Source organism: Neovison vison, chromosome 7 (genome assembly GCF_020171115.1).
Source record: "Neovison vison isolate M4711 chromosome 7, ASM_NN_V1, whole genome shotgun sequence".
Classification (NCBI taxonomy): Eukaryota; Metazoa; Chordata; class Mammalia; order Carnivora; family Mustelidae; genus Neogale; species Neogale vison.
The window spans coordinates 171,492,055-171,514,639 of NC_058097.1; the positions used below are offsets into that span (position 1 = coordinate 171,492,055).

Genomic DNA, 22,585 nt, shown 5'->3' on the forward strand with positions numbered 1-22,585 from the left:
TCTTCTGCCAGGATCCAGTCCAGGATCTGCAACATTTGGTTCCCTGACTGGGAAACCCAACCACGCTGGCCCATTGTTGCCACCAGTTTGGGGCAATGGCGGGGCAGTGACGGAATGAGGGATCGTAAGGGAGAAGGCATGCCCTCCCCGGTTTTTGGCAGTCTCCTGCCCCGTTGCCTCAGGCTAGCCTACTTTGCTGTTCCTACCCAGGCTCAAAGGAGACTTAGCAGGTGAGGACCTGGTCCTGACGTCAGATTCTGGTAAGGCTTGGGGCCCAGGACCCAGTCAGACCCACCCCCAGGGTGGAAGTGGAAACTGATCACCTCCCAGGAACCTCTTAGAAGTCTCACAGGTAAAACCTCTTAGGGGGTATATGACCCACTGTCCAGGTCATTTATTTTGGTTGGGACTCCCAGACACCCTGACCAGTTCCCATATATTGATTCTTGGCTTCAGATAGCCCATACTCTACCCCCACGTGTCCAATTCTGTGTTAATAGGAAGGACCAGAGTAGGACATTTATAACCCAAGTAAAAGAGCCCAAAGTCTATAAGGAAGCAAGCCTATCAGGGAGGCCCTGGCCAGGGGGCACCAGAAGCAGCAACGTGGATGAGCTCTGGACAAGGATGAACCCGTCAGCAAGTGTAGGGATCACAGTCCTCCTTTGACCTGCGGCCTAAAGCTGAGCTGCAGGAAGACACTGCCCCTGCTTCTAGGAAGTGGCATGTGTGGGGAGATACCTGATTAGCAGCTCTGATAGGCCCACAGGAAACTTGCTCCAGACAGAAACAGAATGTAAAATGACAGGCACTCTCTTATTTACCTTTAAGTGAAAGTGGAGGAGGCGCATGGGTGGCTCAGTTGGTTAAGCATTTGCCTTACACTCAGGTCATGATCCCAGGTGTCCTTCAGGAATATTCCCAAGCAGCTGCCAAATCTCCTTTGTTTCAGGGAAATTCCCTGTCTTCTCTGGCCCAATAAGGATTGTCTATCCCTGCCCTTGTTAGTGGGAAAACATGGCATCTGCTCCTCTGGAGCTGATGATCTCTTGAATTGGGAACCCTTTATCTGCCCTCTGGCGGCACTTTGTCTCTTCTGCCTCCCCATCCCCCTTTGTCCTGTTTCTGCACCGCATTGGGTGTGGCCTGCATTACTGGATTCTAGACCATCCTCAGTGCCTCAGGCACCACTTGTCAAGGAGCAAGAAGAGCACCCACAGAACCTAATACCACCCATTCCAGATTTGTCCCCATGTGTTTCAGGTGAAAACTAACCATGGGGAAGATCCTGGTGGGACATTTTTCAGCATTTAAACTAAGTTTGTTGGTTTAGTTCAGACAGATGTATCTTTTAAGTTATCAGTGGTAAATGTGAAACTTTTATTCTGTCAAGGTTTACCGAAGATCAAATAAGCTCGTTATCTCAGTTGAAATTTGTTAGCAAAGTGATGACTAAACTGATGGTTAGTTGTCTCAAAGTTTTCATGGGTAATTGCTAATACAGCTTTCAAAGTCTGGTAAACTGAAATTTTAAAGTTTTGGTTGAATGACAAATGGAATTAAATTCGTTGGACATCTAGGTCTTTCAAATAGGATAAAATGCTAAGTCATTAATTACTGGACATAGGTTTGTACTTTTGACTTACTGCAAAGAAATTAAGAATATTTAAATATGTTGGTAAATGTCCTGTGCTTAACTGATTCATAAATTTGCCATCTAAAGAATTCTGTTGTAACAGTTCACAAATGGTTAATACTTAGCCATCACTAGATATTAAGGTGTTTCTAAGAGTACAAAATTCTGCTAACTATGACTGATGGAAATAAGGGAAACAATTCCATATGTGGAAAAGTAGGAGATATGTAAGAAAGATGTAAGGAATGGGAATGCATTTTGTTGAGGGAAAAGAAGGTAATTTTGTCCTAAATGAGATGGTTGTTCGGAAGGAAATGGCTTGGGACAAAACCTAAATGCAAAGGAAAGTTGTAGAAGATTTGTGAAGGGAAGTCTTTAGGAAAAGATTTTTAAGTGTGGTCATGATGGACTAAGATTGAAATGAATTTTTTAAAAGACACTGGTCTAGAAAGCTGGTTTTCTCTCTGTTCAAAAGGACAAAGTTTTTTCTTAGGTTACTTGATCTGCTGTTAAGAAGAAAACATAAACAGTTGTTTCCTCTTTGCCTGTTCAGAAAAATCATTTCCCACATTTTGCCTATATCAGGTGTTTAAAATCCTAATTACATTTAGGCATGTGCTTTAAAATTTTTGAAGATTTTAGCAAATGTTGACAAGATTTAAACTGTAAATGAAATCTCTTTAACTCATTAGGCTTTTCCTTGGTATGTTATGTTACTCAGGAAGTACTGCTAAACAAATGATAAACCTTGGGTTACATTTGGGTAAATGCGGTAAGGATTCTAGAGGTTCTATGCATTTCCTAAAGTTTTAATGTTTTGATAAGATCATCACTTGATATTTTAATTATTGAAGTGTTATGTGTCCCAGAAAAAACCCGATTTCCTTGCCAGCTATACTGTAAACTCTCATCTCATCAACTCTATAACCATATCTATTCTGAGTTTTGGTGACGTATAATTGTTTTAGTTCTTTTGTAAAATGAGTTTCACCTTAAAGGAGATTCATATAAAGGACTTTCAGGACAACTACAGGTATTCATTATGTTGAAAATCCTAAAACTGAAATGGAGAAGAATTTCCAGCACTAACTAAAGCTGCATACTAAATGAATTAAAAGATTATGTGTTGTGCCTCTTGTTTGAAACATTGCTGGTTCTCTAATGTTTGCTCTTCCACACTAAGGAAAATTTTACTTAAGTTATCTGTGACTTACAGAAATGTAAAAATATTCATTTGTAAACGAATCAAAGCATTCAACTTTTCTCTCTACCTGACCCCTCTAAAACTCAAAAGGTCTCTGTAAGCATTCTTTCTTCCATGGCAATCAGTCATTTGCATAAGTTAAATAAGAATCTGTTCTCCTTGTAACAGGACACTATTGGAAGCATGGGTTATTGTACCAAGGTTTTGACTAGAATGTCATATTTGAGAAAGATATGAATAGACTCACATACGACCAGACAGCTTAAAGGAACTAAAGCTGACTTCATGAAACTTCGAGCCATAAAGCCCTTTGGAACTGTTGGCCTAATCCCTTGCTTACAGAGTTCCCAGCAGCCTCACCAGGTGAGTAAAGGATGTCACTTCCTGGCAGGTGCAGGTACCTCAGGATACTTTGGGGACTTCAGGAAAAGGAATTCACCCAAATTGGGAGGTATTACAGGAATGTCTAATAGCAAGTATGTGGCTTGGCTTCTGGCCTGGAGAGGCTACTAAAAGTTCAACCTAGAGATTCCTTATAAAGTTCCTGCAAAGCAGATTCTAAAAGATCTATATGATCACTCACTGTTCTTTCTGATCTTATGTAAATAATTAGGCCAAGTTCGTTTTAACTGAACTTTTTTTTCAAATAAATTAGTCCTGACTTGGTTATCTCTGAAAATGAGGGTTATTTTAGAGAGAAAAATTATGTCTTAATAACACACCTCTGTGGATTCTAGATTTGATTGTCTTTAATGTTTGTTGTTTACTTAAGCTAAACAACTTGATGTAAAATCCAGAGAAGTTGCACAATAGCTTGCTGAGATGATCTTGCTTTTTATTCTGTGGGGATAATAACAGGACCCCATGGCACATCATTAAACCACTGGGAAATGGGATTGATTCCCCCCAAATTGTAATTCTGTGTGTCTGGGATAATGAAATTGCCTAAAAGCCAGAAGCATGCCCCCACCCCCGACTCCATAGGATTAACTATGGACTTGTGGAGATAATAGATGACCCCACTTTCTTTATGACTGAATTGGATGATGCATGTGGGACTCCTCTTATCTCTTGACAAATTTTCTCCCACTTGCCAATGATCCTTTGTAATTGGGATATTGTTAGCTTTGCGCAGTGGCAGTATCGTAGCCAATGAGGTTTATCCGAGGCGCGATTATTGCTAATTGTAATTGGGATATTGTTAAGGCTGGACCACTCAAGAAAAGGGCTTCCTAATGGTTTCATCCCTTAGTCATATTTATCCTAGAAGCCACCTCTATTGAGGTACAATTATAAACAAAGTCTTTAGATAAGCATAGAACAGCCCTCCTTGTAAAAGGAGCCTCAGAGTTCACTATGGGACAGTCTCTAACAGTAATGACTTCACATCAAGTCCAGATTTGTATTAGAAACCAAAGGCTACGATGGATGATGGAAGCCAACTTACTAAATACCAGGCTACACTGATAGAGATGCCTGAAATAATACCTAAAACCTGTCAGACTTTAAAATCCATCTACCCTTATGCCTGGACCTGAATGTCATTCTTCTGTAGAACATAACTGTTGGAGGTCTTTGATACTGTTTATTCTAGTCTACTGGATTTAAAAGATTTCTGTAGCTGTAATTCACCTCAAAAGCTCTATGGCAGGCCATCTTCCATAGTAAGTAGACTTAGAGGAGACTTTGAACAGATTGGAAACTTAGAGGTGTTCCAACACCTCCAAGTCCTGGGAAAAACTCAAAGGTGCACCTTCTGAGAAGCTTTAGTAAGGACCCCCTCAAACCATGGTGAATAGGGCCCCACACTCTTGTTCTAATCAGCCCTACTACCTTCAGGGCCTTAGGTGTCACCAAATGGGTCCACTGCTCTAGAGTAAAGAAGGTCCTCACCAGTTGGATGAATCACACTGTGGAAAGCCCAACCAGATCCTACGGACCTGCTCTAGCTCCACCTTCGATGAGACCCTACCAACTGATGGACATCTGTTCACCATGGTCCCTCACTATTGTCAACATGACACTGACACCCTCACCTCATGAGCTGGACTTTACATTGCTCCCCCTTCTGTCTGGATTTTCTCCCAGAAACTTGTTATTGTTATTGCTTATTGGGCAGCCTTAGGAACCTTAGGATGGATTGCTAAGTTCATAGAAAACATTGTTACCAACTGAGTCACTGTCCAAATACTAGCTTTGCAGGACCACAGTAATAGATGATAATGATTCCCTCTAAACTAGGTGTTTAAAGAGGCATCAAAGGGGGGAACAATTGGAAAAAACTGTACTCTAAGATGACTGACCAAACCAGCAAGAGAATTCCAGTTCCTGTCTCAAAGCCCTTCTGGGTTCTTCTTTCCTACCCCATTTCCCACATGCACTAAAAGTACCAAGTATGCGGAAGTAGAAGGGTATAAATCCCTCTAGCCCCCCGCCAGCTTGTGCTCTGGCTCAGACCATTGGAGAACAACCTCATCTGAGCCCACAGGTGTTAAATAAACCTCTGATCCTCCAAAGTCTCCAAGTGTCGCTTGGTTCTTCTGTCAGGATCCAGTCCAGGTTGCACAACAATACATGTAGATTAGTCAGGAAAATTCTACAGACATCTCTGCACTTTTCAGAATCTAATAAGGTGATCTTGGCACCCTGAAATCTCAGACTATACTTTTTAGTTTAGGGCTCAGATTTGGCACTGTGTCCTTGCAACTAAGAGAAGATTCTGTTGTTTGATCAGACAGTTAAATTAGCCTAACCAACCACTAAATATTATTGCAACTTCCTCAAGAAATACTTTTCAGAACACTTCTTATAAGACAGACAACTGGAACTTTATCACGTTTGCCATAAAATGTATAACTTTAGTGTGTATGTGTTTGTTCAAAAGCATTCTTCCAAAACATGTTTCTATGAACAGCAGAATTCAAGCTAGGAATTGAATTTCATTAATACATACTACATGATTTGTGGAGTTGTGGGGATAGAGACTTCATAAAGATCACCTAACAATAGTCTTATGACCACTGAATTTGACAAAAAAGAAAAAATAAAAAAACAAAGTAAACCAAGACATAACATAAAATAAAGTAACTGCAAAGGTATAATTAGGTTATGGCATTTCACAGTAATAGTAATGATAACATATACTTAAGGCTTAGAATGAGTAAGGCATTTTTCTGAGCACTTTATATTATTGTATTTAATTGCCAAAACAAAACCATAATGTTTTATTTCCATTCTTCAAATTGAGCAAATACATACACAAACAAACATATTATTGCAATTATAATAATTGAATAAATATAAATTCATTTTATGATTTTATGTACATTTCAAAATGGTAACCACATTATCTTTAGTCTCCATTATAATTTTACATTTAATGATAGGATAATAAGTGCTTGCATTGATGTACCATTTTAATATCATTGTGTACTTCAGTTATTTCTAGGCCTTTTTTTTTCCCTTCTGTTTAAATAATGGGTAATGTATCAATGAGTATCTTTGTGAACTGAGATTTTGTCTATTTTTTATAAACCTGGAAACATAAGCACCCCAACAATTTCAAGGTGGCACGTAACTATGAGGTCAGAATATATAAATATGTTTATAACTATGCTACCTATTACTTGATTGATTTTCAAAAGTTTAAAGCCATTTACAATTTCTAAAACTCTTCTTTTCATTTTACTAAATCTTCTAGCAATTAGCATTATAATTGTAATATTGTCTTGTGTTCACAGTATAAACATGGTGCCTCAAGGTTGATTAAATATGCATTTTGTTGATTACTCAAAAGGGTGAATATTTTTTCCATTTGCTTTCAGTATTTGCTTCTTTTCTTATGTTAATTAACCTCTTTGCATTCATTTAACTTTAAAAAATTCAGCACCTTATGTAGGAATAAATACATCAGGCATTTTCTTTGTATTTATCATTTACTTGCAAGAGCAAAAAAAAAAAAAATTTCATTTGTCATTTCCATTCACAGAGATGTTGTATCCATTATAAGATGGCAAGACATGATGACATGACATTTGAGAGATACCTCTGACAGCTGGAGAATAAAATTTGAGCATGTTTAGAGTTTAGAGTTTATTTAAACTCCCTTATTGAGTAGGCTTGAAATGTCTAAAGGGCAAAATAAAAATGAAAAGGGAAAATATTTTAAGTATCTGAAAGGCAAAATTACAAAAGTAAACCAATTATATTTTCTTTCAAATAGCATTTTGGAAAAAAAAAAGGATCATAATTCCTCTGAAGCGTATAACGCATGTAGTATATGGCAGTTTATGGCATAACTGGTTATAATGTTCACAGTAAAACATAAATCAGGAGAGAAGCAATAAACAAGTTGGAACAACTATAAAGAAAGGGAGAAAAGGATGATGCCTGACAGTGATAACGAGGTCCTTCCTGAGTTTTCAAGGAAATAATAAATCATGTATTTAAATGTCCCAAGTATTTCCCCTAGTAGTTAAAGTTAAAATGATCAGATATTGTAAAGGCATTGGTAGTTAGAAAATCTAAGCAAGGACCTTTCTCTGGGTTTGATTATATTTTAACGTGGCTATTTTTAAATGTCTTTCCTTCTCTCACTTGTAAGAGAAGGCATAAGGTAAGAGCTGAAGGACTATTCTGAAGGAGCGAGAAGGCTTCCCTAGAGATGATGCTTCCCATTCTTGAGAAGAAAATAATCCCATCAACTTGAACTGTTCAGTTGACATGGCTCATGTTGCTTAGGACAACAGGACACTGTTTTGTCATCAAGATATTTGCTCTGTTCCTAAGTCTGTCACATTTACCTTCTCTGAAGTGATTTAAAACCGTAAAATATGGATATGAGGAGAAAGAAATGAGTTTCCTGGAATTTTTGGTTTGGGATGATTTCTGAGGTGGAACGGAAAGCAGTGAGATGGACACTCACTTCTCCTGCCTTTCAGGATACATACTATGGTCAGATAGAACTAACTCAAAATCCCAGCTCCACCCATCTTGTTCTGTTTCTCAGGAAACTATCTTAATTTTTCTGATCTTTCTATTTCCCTCACATTAAAGAAGTTTTTAAAAAAAAATACCCTTTTAAGTCTTTGGAAAGATTTCAATGAGACTGTTTGTAGAAATCAGCTTTGGTCTCTGTTAGTAAATTAGCCCCTCAACTAGGTTTCCTTCTCTTTTGTTTATCTCTATAAAGATGTTGATGGTAGTGCTGGTAGTAGGCAGGCAGGCAGCTGTTCCCTGAGGGCAGCTGATGCCTGGGACTGAGAAGTTGAATAGCATCTAAAAGACCCCAATTCAGTGTGAGACTCCTAAGCATATGGTCCACGCAGAAAATTACAAACATTGATGAAAGAAATTAGATAAGACATAAATCATTGGGAAGACATCCTGCATTCATGAATTGAAAAACCTATTAAAATGTCCATACTACCCAAAGCAATCTACAGATTCAGTGCAAACTTTATCAAAATCCCAATGGCGTTTTTTAAAACACTATTGTTTCCCCCTCACAACTTTGAAAATGTCATAGAACATATGTCACATTAACTCAGAATCAGTTTCTGAATTATAACAAGAAATAATAATACTAATACTTTTCCTCTTCATTAATAAAACACTTTGGATTCCTGAAACACATTTAGTTGTCCTAGGCTAACAAGGCCCTTTTATTTTTGAGCCTTTGACCAAGCACAATGTTTTCATAGCACCAATAATAAATTTATCTTCTTCTCTCTTCCTCCCACCCTCCTTCCTTTCCTTTCTTCCTCCCTTCTTTCCTTCCTCTCCCTCTCTCTCTCTTTCTCCCTTCCCTTCCCCCTTCCTTTCCTTACCACTCTTTTCCTCCCTCCCTTCTTCCCTTCCTTCCTTCTTTACAGATTTGTTATTTTTTAAACTTTGTATAGTGTGAGTGTTTTCCAAAATCTACCTGTGGAACTCAGACCCATTAATTCCGTTATCTATTTGATAAATATTTATTGAGCATTTTACTAGATTCCTAAGACTATCATAACAAAATACCATAAGCTGGGTGGCTTAAAGCAAAATAGGTTTATTATATCAGAGCTTTGGAGGCTAGAAGCCATATTCCTTGTGAAACCTGTAGGGAAATCCTTCCATGCATCTTCCTAAAGCTTCTGGTAATTCTCTGGCAAGTTTTGGCTTATGAGCATGTGTGTGTGTGTGTGTGTGTGTGTGTCTGTATTACTTAAATTCCTTGTCTTCACATGGCATTCTCCATGTGTGTCTTCATAATGTCTTCTTCTTACATGCGTCTCTCTCTTTGTCCAATTTTCCCCTTCTTACAAGCACAATAGTCATACTGGATTCAGGCCCACCCTAATGAACTAATTTTAAATTGATGATTTCTGAGAAGACCCTAATTCCAAACAAGGTCAAATTCTGAGGTACAAGGGGGGGCGGTTAGGAATTCAACATGTGTTTTGAGGGGGCAGTTCAAACTATAATAAACACCAATTCCAGACACTTTTTAAATGTTGGGCATAACTTGGTGAAAACACAGAATCATTTAATTCTAGAGGTGGGAGGCATAAGTAAATAAAAATAAAAATATAAAAATAAATAAGTTATATGATGTCAGATAAGGCTAAGTTAAGAAACAACAACAAAAAAATCATATGGCAGACAAAGAGCATAAGGACTGTGGCCAGAGTAGGAGATAATATTTTTCTTAAAGATTTTATTTATTTATTTGACAGACAGAGATCACGAGTAGGTAGAGGTAGGCAAAGAGGCAGGCAGAGAGAGAGGCAGGGAAGCAGACTTCCCGCCAAGCAGAGAGCCAGACGCGGGGCTCGATTGCTGGACCCCGAGGTCATGACCCAAGCCGAAGGCAGAGGCTTTAACCCACTGAGCCACCCAGGTGCCCCAGTAGAAGATAATATTTTATACAATCTTTTAGAGAAAGGACTCTCCAAAGAGGTGACATTTTAAAAGAAACCCAAATAGATTGAGGGGCTAGACATGTAAGTAACAGGTGGGAGGGTATTCTGGGCAGAGAAGACATCCCGTGCAAAGATCCTGAAATTGAAGGGCACTTGACATGATTAGGTAATAGCAAGGAACCCAATGTGGTAGCAGAGCAACCTTAGCTGGAACCTTCAGCTATCAATTTCCAGTTTCTTCAATATCCCCCAACCTTAGGCAACCACTACTTTCTCTCCATATTTTACCTATTCTGGACATTTCATGTAAATGGAATCACACAGTATCTGTCCATATGTTGTAACTAGCTTCTTTCATTTAACCTAATGTTTCAAGATTCATCCATAGTGTAGTATATATCAGATGTCATTCATTTTTTTGGTGGCCCAGTGATATTTTATTATATGGATACAGCATTATTATGTTTCCATTCCTCCCCTATGACCCTGCAATTGCACTCCTGGGTATTTACCACAAAGATACAGATGTCGTGAACAAAACAGCCATATATGTTCCGATGTTCATACCAGTAATGTTCACAATCGCCAAATGTGGAAAGAGCCAAAATGTTATATTTTAAGTCACTAAGCTAGTGGTATTTTGTTATAGCAGCAATGTGAACTAATGTGAACTAGCTCTGCTCCTAGAGTCCAATCATGTAACACATATAAGAATTCAGTTATTGCTATCAAGGAGGTTACAAATTATTTGAAGACATGATACATAAATAAAAGTTTAAATAAACAGTACAAGAGACAGCCTAACATTTGCAGAGATGGTAAGTGGTATAGACTGAATTTAAGGACGCTGGCAATAGTGATTATGGAGATCATGATGTTCTTGAGAGCTTTTTTGGGGATTTAACATATGGATATGTACTGCCCAATACTTGTAATTTACATGAAGTCCTCATAACAACTTTACTGAAAGATTCTGAGAGTACCCTCACTTTAAGGCAAGGAAATCAGAATGTGAGAGATTTAAGTAACTTTCCATCATGCAGCTGATAATAGATAAAGTCAAGATTTCAGTCGAGGTAAATCTGCCTCCAGAGACAAAGCTATCAATCCCATTACTTTACTTGGCATCTAGAATAATCAAAAATAGCTTTCTGAGTGGGGTAGTAGCTCTTAGACCTTAAAATTTATTATGATTTATTTTGGAAAAGAAAAGAGAAAAAATAACAAGTTAAGTCCAGTGAAGCAAAGTAAATCTTTTAGTTCATCTTGGCAGTAATCAGAATGTCCTCTCTACGTTTGTATTTCCAGGGTTTAGTAAAGGGAGTGGATTGGAGGGTTGACTATAAATAGTTTCATATTTACTGCAGCTAATCATGGTTTGGAATAAGAACAAACTGAATGTGAAAGATATTAAGCTCTTTGAGCTGATACTGATCGTACCATCTGGATGATACTTAGAAGAACTGAGTCCAAAGGAAATTCCTTTCTCTAATCTTTATTGTAGGAAAGCGAAGCGGAAAATGCTTCCATCCTATCCAGACAAATCCATGAAGCCACCTCTCAGAACCTAAAAGATTCTTCATTCTGTCTTGGCAGTTAAACTTCCATAACTTGTGCATAATCATTCCCAAGGTAGAAATGTTAGTGAATATGCCCAAGAAACAATTTGAGTTAATAACAAATGTACTTTCCCATAAGATACTATTTCAATAAACAGCAAACGATGAGCTATTATGCAGCTCGTAAAAAACTAGAAGTGATAAAGCTTTGAAAACCCAAACTTGGCCCAATGCTTTAGTGATCTGTTTTCTTGTATGGCGAAAGCAAGAATTTGTCCAGATGGAACACTCCGAAGCATGATCAGCCATCACCAGCTCCTAATTCCTGTCTGTTTGGTCATGGAAGATGAATTACGACCTTATGGGGCAAAATGAGTCTGGCTGTGTTGCATTAGCAAATCTGTTGATCACAATTAAAAAATCAGAAACTGGATCAAGAAATCACATCATTTTATTTTGCTATTACATTTAGGAACAGAGAGAAAAGATATTCCCTGAAATAAACGGCGCAAGGACAACTGAGTTCCACTTTCATCAAGGATTTAGGGGGAAAGTGTGTTTGTTATGGTTAATTGTGAATACAAAGTCCCATATCTCCAAACATAGATATACACACTCTCTCAAGTACGTACATGATACAACATGGATGAACCATGAAGACATTATTTAAGTGAAATAACCCAAACAGGGAAGGACTGGCATTATATTATTCTAAATATATGAGGTAGTCAAATAGTCAAATTCTTACAGAAAGAGAGCCGAACGTTGGTTGTCCGATTATCATTTAATGAATACGGAATGTCAGTTTGGGAAGATGAAAGAATTCTGGAGGTGGATGGTGGTGATGGCTACACACTGTAAATATACTTGATGTCCGTGAAATATACACTTCATAATGGTTAAAATGATAAATTTTATGTTACGTATATGTTAATGCAATTTTTTAAAAAATCCTGTGTTGAGCATCCAGTCTTTTATGGTTCCTGAACTGAATATTATAGGGACAAGGTGCAAAACTTTCTTAAACGAGTTACTAAATGGAATAGTAAGACAGCAACCGCTGAGTATGTCCAGACAAGGTAAGTCTGGAGAAGGCTGGTGGGCATACGTAGTGTTCCACATACAAATCAGTCATTGGAGTCTCACCTCTGCCTTTGATTCCTAGACACATGCATTCCAGCTGCAGGGGTGACCTCACTATATGCCCACATGTTTGAGTCAGATGTCAAATCCTCTTAGGAAGAACCACATTCTTGTGGAGTACTTTTTTTCTTCCAGATTATAGTGAACAGCTGTCAGCTGTCTAATTTTTAATTCTGTCATGTCAACCCCTTTAGTGGATGGAACTTGAGTCTGGCATGCTAATGCAAGTCCAAATACTCAAGCCAACACATTAAATTCCAGATGAGAGCCTCTGCATTGTCATATATAAAGGTCCTAGGTATGATTCTCAACCACTGCAAATCCTACAGAGGTTTTATGCTTTTTCTCTTTGCATCAAGGTTGGACAATGAAACTATGACTTTGTCCTTTACTCTTGTATCCTTTCTTGTGTTGTCAGAAGTAGCAAAGTAACACCTGAATGCCTATTCAATGCCACTGGTGCTTAGTAACAAGTTGCCACAGGCACTTCATCTCCTAGGACTTTGTCCTGCATTTTTACTACTTCCCATGCCACTCCATTGTTAGTTTCATAATTATGAATATGACTAAATGATCATAATCATGAAATCAGTGCATGCTATCCTCTTTCCCCCCAAAAAAGAATATGCACTCATTTTCCAAGTGTGTGGACAACCCAATTCCTACATCTCCATATTGAGGATCTCTTCCTGGGGCCACTTATGGAATTAATTAATACATTAAGTGGGATCCCCAATGAGAGATTGATGAATGTTCAAAAGAAGTGATTGTTTAGCATTTAATGGAAAGGTTATTAACAGACATGTGGACGAAGTTAAAATTAACAAGATATAGGAAAGGACTTGTGGGTTAATAGCAGAGAGGAATAGCTACCACCCCTAAGTCTAAAGGGACAGGGAGTGTGCCTGGCTGGCTGGCTCACTAGTTATAATGTGCAGCTCTTGATTTCAGGGTTGTGACTTTGAGCCCACTCTGGGTGTTGAGATGACTTAAATAAATAAACTTAGAAAAAAAAATTAAAGGGACGGGGAAAGAAACTGTCATTAGAGATTTAGAGAAGTACCTAACTGTTGATGACTGCTGGAGAAGGGCTGTAGCCTTCAGCAGAAGAACTCATCCACTCCCAACCATAGCCCAGAAAGGAGGGAGTCATGGGGCAAATGCTTCTGATGCAAGCAGGCCCAGTCCAAGGACCCAGGGAGAAGGTCCCACAGAATCAGCCAAGAGGGACCCTGGTTTCAAGAGGATGAAAATCAAATGTGAGCCAGCCAGCAGGAAATAAAAACAGAGTTTATTTGAAGGTTATATATCTATATCTATACCTATATCTATATAGTGACATATGTACAGAACATCCAGGAGACTCAGGAAAAGACCATGAATCTTATTTGTTTGGGGTCTGGTGTCCTCTTAGACCTCCAGGAACTGGTCAGAACAAGGAGGGTCCAGGTGTCCTTTATAAGTCATACATTCCCTGAAGACAGGGGTCTTGGCGTCAAGTTGTTTGGAGTCTGTGGTCTTGGAGAACATTTATGATGACCCCTCCTGGTCACTCATTAGGTATTTATATTGTGCTGGAAGACTCCAAAGATAACACGGACATTCGCTGTTCGCATAACAAGGCATGTGTAGAGTGGCTGGGAGTATAGGTGCAATCAAGAATAGAAACTAGAGCAAAGGATCCATTTCCCTTTCTCACTTCTACTGCATTTTCCTCCCACAATTGTGTCTCCTGTTGTACATGATGACGGGACACAACCCAAACTGAGAGTGCAAGGGATCTTTAAAGATCACACTCCTCAGACACAGGAAAGTAGAGAAAGAACAGATCTAGAAGAATGGACAGAATATACTCAACTTAGCCATCTTTCTTTTCCTGTATGTAATGGTCTGTGTGCTGAAACCTAGATATACAGAGCCAGGCCAACTAAGCCTCATTTGTTCCTAATCTTAAAATTTCAAGTTTAAGTACCTGAGTTGGGATATCACCCAGCTGAAATATCACATACATGTTCATTCACTCATTCATTCACAATATCACATACATATTGTATAAGCTGTTCTACAGATGATAAGTAGACATAAGGAACATTTGCTAGTGACAGTCTTTCCCTCCCTTCCTCCCTCTCTCTTCCTTCCCTTGCAAAATCCCTGATCTCAGGGCTGTGAGTTCAAGCTTTATACTGGGAGTAGAGTTTGCTTTAAAAACAACAACCTTATCAATAGCAACAAAAAAAAGTAAACTAAAGCCGTTGTTCTAAATTTAATCTGCATAAGAATCTCCTGAGGAATTTTGTTAATCAGCAGATTCAGATTCAAGATTCTGCATTTGTATACATTTCTCAATTGATGCCTATGTTGCTGGTCCATGGAAAACAAACCCTTTAGTGTACAAGTTTCTGAAAAGTATTGTAATTGAATGTTACTTACAGATGTCTTACCAAAAGGGTTGAAATGCCCAAATCAGTTGGCAAAATTGTATCTTAAACCCTGATAAACTGATAGATGTCTCAGGACCTTTAAGAGCCAATATGTGCTGAGAGCACTCAAGTCAAAGAGGATATGGTGCAACAGTAACACCTTCTGACATGACAATGAAGTTTTTTCTTCACGAGTACATCAGAGAACTTGTATTTCATAAAATGCTTTTTGGGAAATATGGTATTAAACGTCTAAAAACTTTATTCATTATTTATATGGTCCCTCTTTTATCATTTATTAAATAGAATGCATATGTTTAGGAAACATTTAAACCATTTTTGTAGGAAAACATAACACATGTCTGATGTATGTGAGAGCACTGTTTTATCCCAGAATTTTTAAAAAAGTGCAAATATAACCAAGATTTCAACATTTAATGGAAAAACTCCATTTGAAAAAAAAAATGCCTAAAAGATAATACATATCCATGATAGGGCTCACTTGCAAGCTCAATTTCTAGAGAAAAAAGGAAACAGCCTATTATAAAGTTATGAAAGAAATTGTCTATATTTCTTTAAAATATTTTAGAAGACTTACTTTATACTCTGTACTCTGTACTGTGTACTATGTACTCTGATAGATATGAAGGTGAAATAGTTAAGTAGTGAAGTTTATTACAGGTAATTAATGTATTTCCACATAAATTATGAAATATATTTAGAAAATTTTTTAAAATTATATTTATTGATTTATTTCTCTCAAAGTTCCTCAGTTTTGTTTTTTTTTTAAGTGACAAGCTATAACTAAAATTTATATGGTGAAGCAAAGGAACTATGATAACCAAATAATCTTGAAAAATAACAAAGTTGGGGAATTTATACCACTTCAGTTTTAATCTAACTATACTTAAGACAATGTGAGACAGAGAAAGGACAGACAAGTATATCCTGGGACTAGAAAAGAGAGTGCAAACAATCAACAGACATATACATGGGCAATTAATTTTCAGCAGAATCATAAAGTTAATTCATTGGAGAAAAGACTGATTTATTTATTTTTTTATTTTTTATTTTACTTTTTAACCACAAGAGGTTGAGATTATGAAAAAAAAAAGTACTTGAGATTTTAAATTTTTCTATAGTAGAAATTTGTCACGTTTCAGAAGCTTAGATATAAAAGATAATACTTTGGGCACCTGGCTGGCTCAGTCAGTAGAACATGCGAATCATGATCTTAGGGTTGTAAGTTCAAGCCCCATGTTGTATGTAGAGTTCACTTAAAAAAAAAAAAAAAAGATAATATTATAAAACTTATACAGGAATACAGTGGAGACTATCTTTTCAATTATATTACTTATCTAATGCTGTGTTAATAAATCCTTCCAAAACTTTTCACCTTAAACAACATTAAGCATTTATTAATATCTCTCATGTATTCTACTGATCAGGTACTCGAGGTGGCTTGAAGGGTGTCTTTCAAGGGATTGCAATCACAGTTGTACTTATGAAGAATGTGGAGTCATTCTCATTAGTCAGTGTACTGGGTTCATTATATTTGTTTTACTTCTGTAATTAAATAAGAAAACATGTGTTCATAGGTTCTCCATCATTTTTCTATATGTAACCTTACTAATTCTCTTCAGAGATGGTGTATTTACGTCTAATGTGGTTGGTATAATGGTGACATAAACTATTTACATAAACATAACTATTTATAATAATCAAGTGTATTACAGCATTGGAGTCTCTCTCCCCAAGAGTGATTTCTGAAGTCATGTGTAGTTTCTCGGGATCCTTTTATTTTCGGTGCATGGTTCACAAAAGCATTTAATGTTTGAAGAATGAATGAACGATGGAATCACAATGAAGGAACACAGATCCCAGTTACAATCCAGAGCACTGACTTTAATGGCAATGTTTCAGATGCCATTGTGAGTTAGAATTCAGATGGACAGAGAGAGTACTTTGATGGAGTGCCTCATCAATACCATGCTAGGAATGGTCTGTTCTGCAGCATATACCATGTGCTCTAAAAACATGTGTTTCCTCCAAGAAAAAAAGAGTCATTTGCATGCAGAAAAATGCATAGTGATAAAACATTTCAAAAGCGAAAATGTGTTGGAAAATATGTACAATATGGCATGTCCTTTAAATGGCACCTGTTCCTATCATAGTATGCATGAACACTTGCTGCTGTTCAATTGTTATAAAATTATTATATTCAGTTTTACAAGAACTAGAAAAAGGACAGAACTGGCAGTACACTTACTGCGTAAAAATTAGGAACAAACACATGAAGACAGGAATGAGCAAACTTGTACTTAAGAGATGAGGCATACAGCAGAGGAATGTAACACAAGATGTCGTTATTTTGATTTTGGTGTTGAACTGCCTTCAAATTTTTCAATCCCTTCCTTTTAACTGATGTTAGAAAATTCTAAGTAGTTTATCTTAAATTATCTGTCATCTCTACCCAGATTTAAGAGTCAACATTAACATTAAGTCTCAACATTCAGATAAAATCATCTAACAAGTGGTGAAGGCTAACACATGAATTCTTCAATTCTTCAATTCCAGTATGATCCAAATCACTCCACTGTAAATGGAATATAACAGCTCTATTATGTTTTAAAGGAACAAATAGGTTTTAAGAGCGGCCTTGGTCTGAGCACTGCTATGCCCATAGATATGTGCTCTTTACAGATAGCTATGATATCAGTATATCTCTCTGAGGATCACAGGTAAATGCAATCTTCTTGTTTCAAATCTTCTTTTCCCTAAAGGCCTACATTAAACTTTCAGAATTTTTGTTTACTTTTTCATTCCAATAAATTTAATTTTCATGTGTACACTTGGATTTTTGCTTAAAACAATTCATATAGTTCACACTCTAAAGCATCCTAGACTTCATGAAACTGTTATGCTCATAATACATTTCAGGGCAGATTAAAATAAAATATAATTTCGTCTTTATTTTTCAAGAGAGAAATTCATTGGAAATCATCTATCAAAACAGAGTACCCTTTAAGAAATACTCTTCTTAAAACTGTTTAAATTTATCCATCATTAAGAAATAGAATATCATAGCTATAAATCTTACAGAAAAGTGTAATTTGAGAATTATCATCTTATAAATGGGTGAAATCTATATGCTATATATTCCCCAAATATAAACATACAGGTTTTGATTATCCGTATTTGGCCAAGCCTTTATTAAGTGTATTCTGTGTGAAGAACTTTGCATCTGACATTGAGGAAAGAAAATGCTAATGGAGTAATATGACTTAACCTTAAGGAATGTAGGGTCCCATGAAAGAGTAGAAATAATTAAAAAGCATTAGAATGTAAAACTGAAAAAGAGCATGATACAAAGTCCAAGAAGAAGTGCAATCACGGAATGGACTTGAGAAAAATGCAATAATGTGGTGCTAATTAGAATGAAAGTTGTCCTTCCTTCCTCCCTTCCTTCCTTCCTTCTTTTTTGGGGGCAAATTTTCACTACGCCTGGAAGGCGTGCTTAAATTAGAAAGGCACAAAGAAGGGACGCCTGGGTGGCGCAGTTGGTTGGACGACTGCCTTCGGCTCAGGGCGTGATCCTGGAGTCCCGGGATCGAGTCCCACATCAGGCTCCCAGCTCCATGGGGAGTCTGCTTCGCTCTCTGACCTTCTCCTCGCTCATGCTCTCTCTCACACTCTCTCTCTCAAATAAATAAATAAAATCTTTAAAAAAAAAAAAAAAGGCACAAAGAAGAATCATAGATATCGTTCGTAGGCTAGTTCTAGTGAGTTAGGAAATGCAGACACAGATGAGCAAAGATGTTGAGAACAGAAGTGATATCGATGAAGCATAGCTGTTAATACTTATTGATCATCTGCTACATGTAAAACATCTGTTCAGTGTTTGATTATCTCGATCCCTTCAATTAGCAATCACATTCTAAAGATTAGGACACCAAGGCCAAACAAATTTAATAACTTGGACAAGGTCAAATAACTGGTAAGTTTGGGGATCAGGGTTTCAAGCCTTCTATATTTAATTGCAGAGCTCAGACTTTTAAACATAATATATTCTACACTTTTTGTTTAATCACAAAGAGATGAATTTTAGATTAAATGTTTCCTTCTTGTAAGAAAAACTCTCTCTTTTTAAAAAGACTTTAATCATTTATTTGGCAGAGATGGTGAGAGAGGGAACACAAGCAGGGGGAGTGGGAGAGGGAGAAGCAGGCTTCCTACAGGGAGAAGCCTGAACAGGGCTTGATCCCAGGACCCTGGGATCCTGGGACCTGAACTGAAGGCAGAGGCTTAACGACTGAGCCACCCAGACACCACCCAAAAACACCCTTAAAATGTGTATTTAATCTCAGTCAAAACTCATGGACTGAGTTTTTTCTTGAATTATAATTATTAGAGAACATATTTTAGCAGCTCTATTTGATGATAATATTCCTGGTGTCTGGAATTATCTTTTACTCATCTCTGCACATCCCAGCGCAGTGCATCTTACAGATAAGTATGGCACCAATGGCAAGTTGAGAGTCCTAACAGAGATGAAATAAAACAGATATGATACTAGATTCTGAAAATACTCATAAAATAAAGGGAGCAGTGTTTTTGAACAATTTGTATGTCAATGGTGAGTTGTGAAAATAAGCCTTTGTTTGGAAAATTCAGACAGTTTAATCATTACTAAGAAGGGGAAGACTGTGAGTGATTATGTTTGAAGAGACAGATCACCTGTACGTTTTAGAGTATGAGGTCTGAGCAGACAGAGAGAGGATTACATACTGAGACATGGGTCATTTTGAGATTGAGAGTTTGGGTAGTGACAGAAACTGACAAGAAGTGAGGGAGGGAGGCGGGGGTTGGGAGTGGGGGGTAGAAAATGCCTTGGAAAACAATCAAACAAAACAATCTACTGAGTACAAGAGTGAGGTATCGCTGAAGCTGTCTAGGTAAAAATTTCTTTTTCCTCAGCTCCCACACTCACAGTTCTTCGGACCCCCATACATGAGTTTCCCCCACATTGATCAGGTCTCAGCCTGGTGTTCTACAGTTCACTTGAGTTTTGCATAATCCACCTGGCTCTAGCATCAGATCCCACAGGTTAAGCTTTCTGTACCACAAGACTATCCCACTTCGAATAGCAATTTTAAGTTCAAGGTTGTCACTGTGCTTATGACTAACCGGCTTTAAATTAGGGATCCCACAACCCCCTTTTTCTATATGTATGTAATGCTTTTCAAAAGTACAAAAATATATCCACCAAATTGAATAGTGCTGTTAGCAATGGAGAGGAAAGGAAATGGGGGATAATGGTATGAGAAGCAAACTTGGTCTCCTTCACGTTTTGGTAATTATTTTTAGAGTCACTTTCAAGGAAAAAGTTCAACATGGTTGTCTTAACGATACCCCCCAATCAGTGCTATGTGTTTATACCATAGGCAAGACTAACTTATTCTGGTGTGGAATAATAAGGGAGATGACACTGCAGTTCCTTGCTCATTGCAAGGCCCTGACCACTCTACCTAGCACTGAAAATTTTCAAATGATGCAGATGGAAGAAAATAAACCAAATGCATTATATTAAATATCTTGCTTACTAAGAATGCAATAGCTTTTGATTGTCTGCTTGAAGCATCCGTGAGAGCCTAACCAGTAATCCATTAAAAAGGAATTGTCCAGGGGCGCCTGGGTGGCTCAGTGGGTTAAAGCCTCTGCCTTTGGCTTAGGTCGTGATCCCGGTTCTGAGATCAAGCCCCACATCGGGGTGGGGGGGGGTCTCTGCTCAGCAGGGAGCCTGTTTTCCCCTCTCTCTCTGCCTGCCTCTCTGCCTATTTGTGATATCTGTCTGTCAAATAAATAAAAATAAAATCTTTAAAAAAAAAAAAAGAAAAGGAATTGTCCACAGCAGTAAATAATTGGCAAGCTTTACTCAATGCACACATAATAAACAAGGTGTTCGCTTATTCCATCTGACAAATTATCTTTGATGTCCTTTACATGTCCTGTTCACTGTTTGCATTTGAGCATAACATTTATAAAGCAAATGATATTTGTATGTCTTGATACACCCAATACATTTATCTTGTTATTTGGAAACATGTAATATATGTTTATATCTTTGGCTTAAACAATAAGGAAAAGTAATTTGGCAAAACTCCAAGAATTTCCCACAGATTTGAGATAAGAGTGAGATCCATTTTTAATTGCTGTAGTCATTCAGCCATGTTCCTGGGATAAAATGGTTTTATTGGCCAGGGGGGATTCCCAGCAGAACAGTATGGAAAAGGAGGCAGGTGTTCAGGCCTTAATTGAGTAGGTCAGGGCACAAATATCCTCAGTAGTAATTATGGATGAATTAACTAATTTTTCCTAATGATTTCACAGCAAATTTATCTTGCCTTGTTACTGCTCTAGTTATAAGTTACTTCTTGAATCATAATACTTTATATTGCCTTATAGAGGGACGCATCGACTTTGAAAACTGCAGGCTTCTGACAAAAAGAAAGCATATTAAAGATTAATTCAATACATACGTAATTTTGGGTACAGAAAGCTAGCTTATTTGTTTTTTCAAAACACGAGCTTCTGAGAATCTTTCTGTGCAGAATTTATCATATAATCTGTATCTTAACTAAGATCATGACTTACCAACAAGTTTCTAAAATTAAAAGAGACAATACATGAAGAGTTTTCAACTTTTGCAAGCCACATCCTGGAACCAAAAACTTTAAAAGTGAAAAACTGCTTATTTAAGAGTTGATGAAATAATATGTTTACATTTCAGGTAAACCACTGTGCACTATGGACTTCCTTATTATTGGTAACATAGGATTCCTCATCATATGCAAAGTTACGTCTCTGAAGGGCATACATCACTTTTCAAAAGATTTTAAGAAATATCTGACCAAGTGTAGAGCCCAAGCAGTCTTATAAAGTGGCTTCTGTACAGTCAGTTTAGTACATTTTAAATATGAGATATTTAGCACAGTAAGACATGGCAAACTCGAGTTTTAGACTGAATGCTTCTGCAGGTGTTTTTGCTCTCATTTTAAATTCAATTATACTTAGCAAATCTAATGGTATATTTTTGGCTGAGGGCAATGATAGGTTTTATTTCAGTCTAAAAATAATGGATGAGCTCACTTCCATAATTTATAATTTATGCAACCCTAATTAGTCTGAGATTCTGAAATTTTCTGTGAGAATCTACTGGAGTTTAATTCTTCCACTTTACAGTTCTGTATAGTGTTGTACTCCCATTTCTTGACCTCAGATGTAGACCAAGATTCATATTGGTTTATATTGCTTGTATCTTTTGTTTAGCTTACTTTTAAAAATTTTATTGAAATTCAAGTTAGTTATTAGTTGCAGGGGTAGAATTTAGTGATTTACCAGTTGCATATATCACCTGTTGGTCCTTATAGCAAGTGTGTATTGCCTGTTTCTTAATTCATTTTCCAAGGCTTGATCCTCAGACTTTTTCTTAAAATTATTCAAAATTCTTCCAAAAGAATCCTGTTTAATACAAAATTTAACATGATACAAATTGGAGGATCATAGCGATATTGCGATATTGAATTTTCATGTGGGAAGATTACAGAGATGCACTAGAGTAATGATAACTCATTTCTGTTCTATGGACTAAGAACACTTTGGAGATTTTAGCTATGTACATATGCTCCATGAAATTTGTAATATTTAGGTTTCCTTTCAATATG

General features: G+C 37.2%; 1 pseudogene; it reads left to right on the top strand.

Moving 5' to 3' along the window:
* The first annotated feature begins 3,963 nt into the window (after window positions 1–3,963).
* On the top strand, window positions 3,964–4,152 carry LOC122914718 (annotated as a pseudogene).
* Window positions 4,153–22,585: the final 18,433 nt, after the last annotated feature.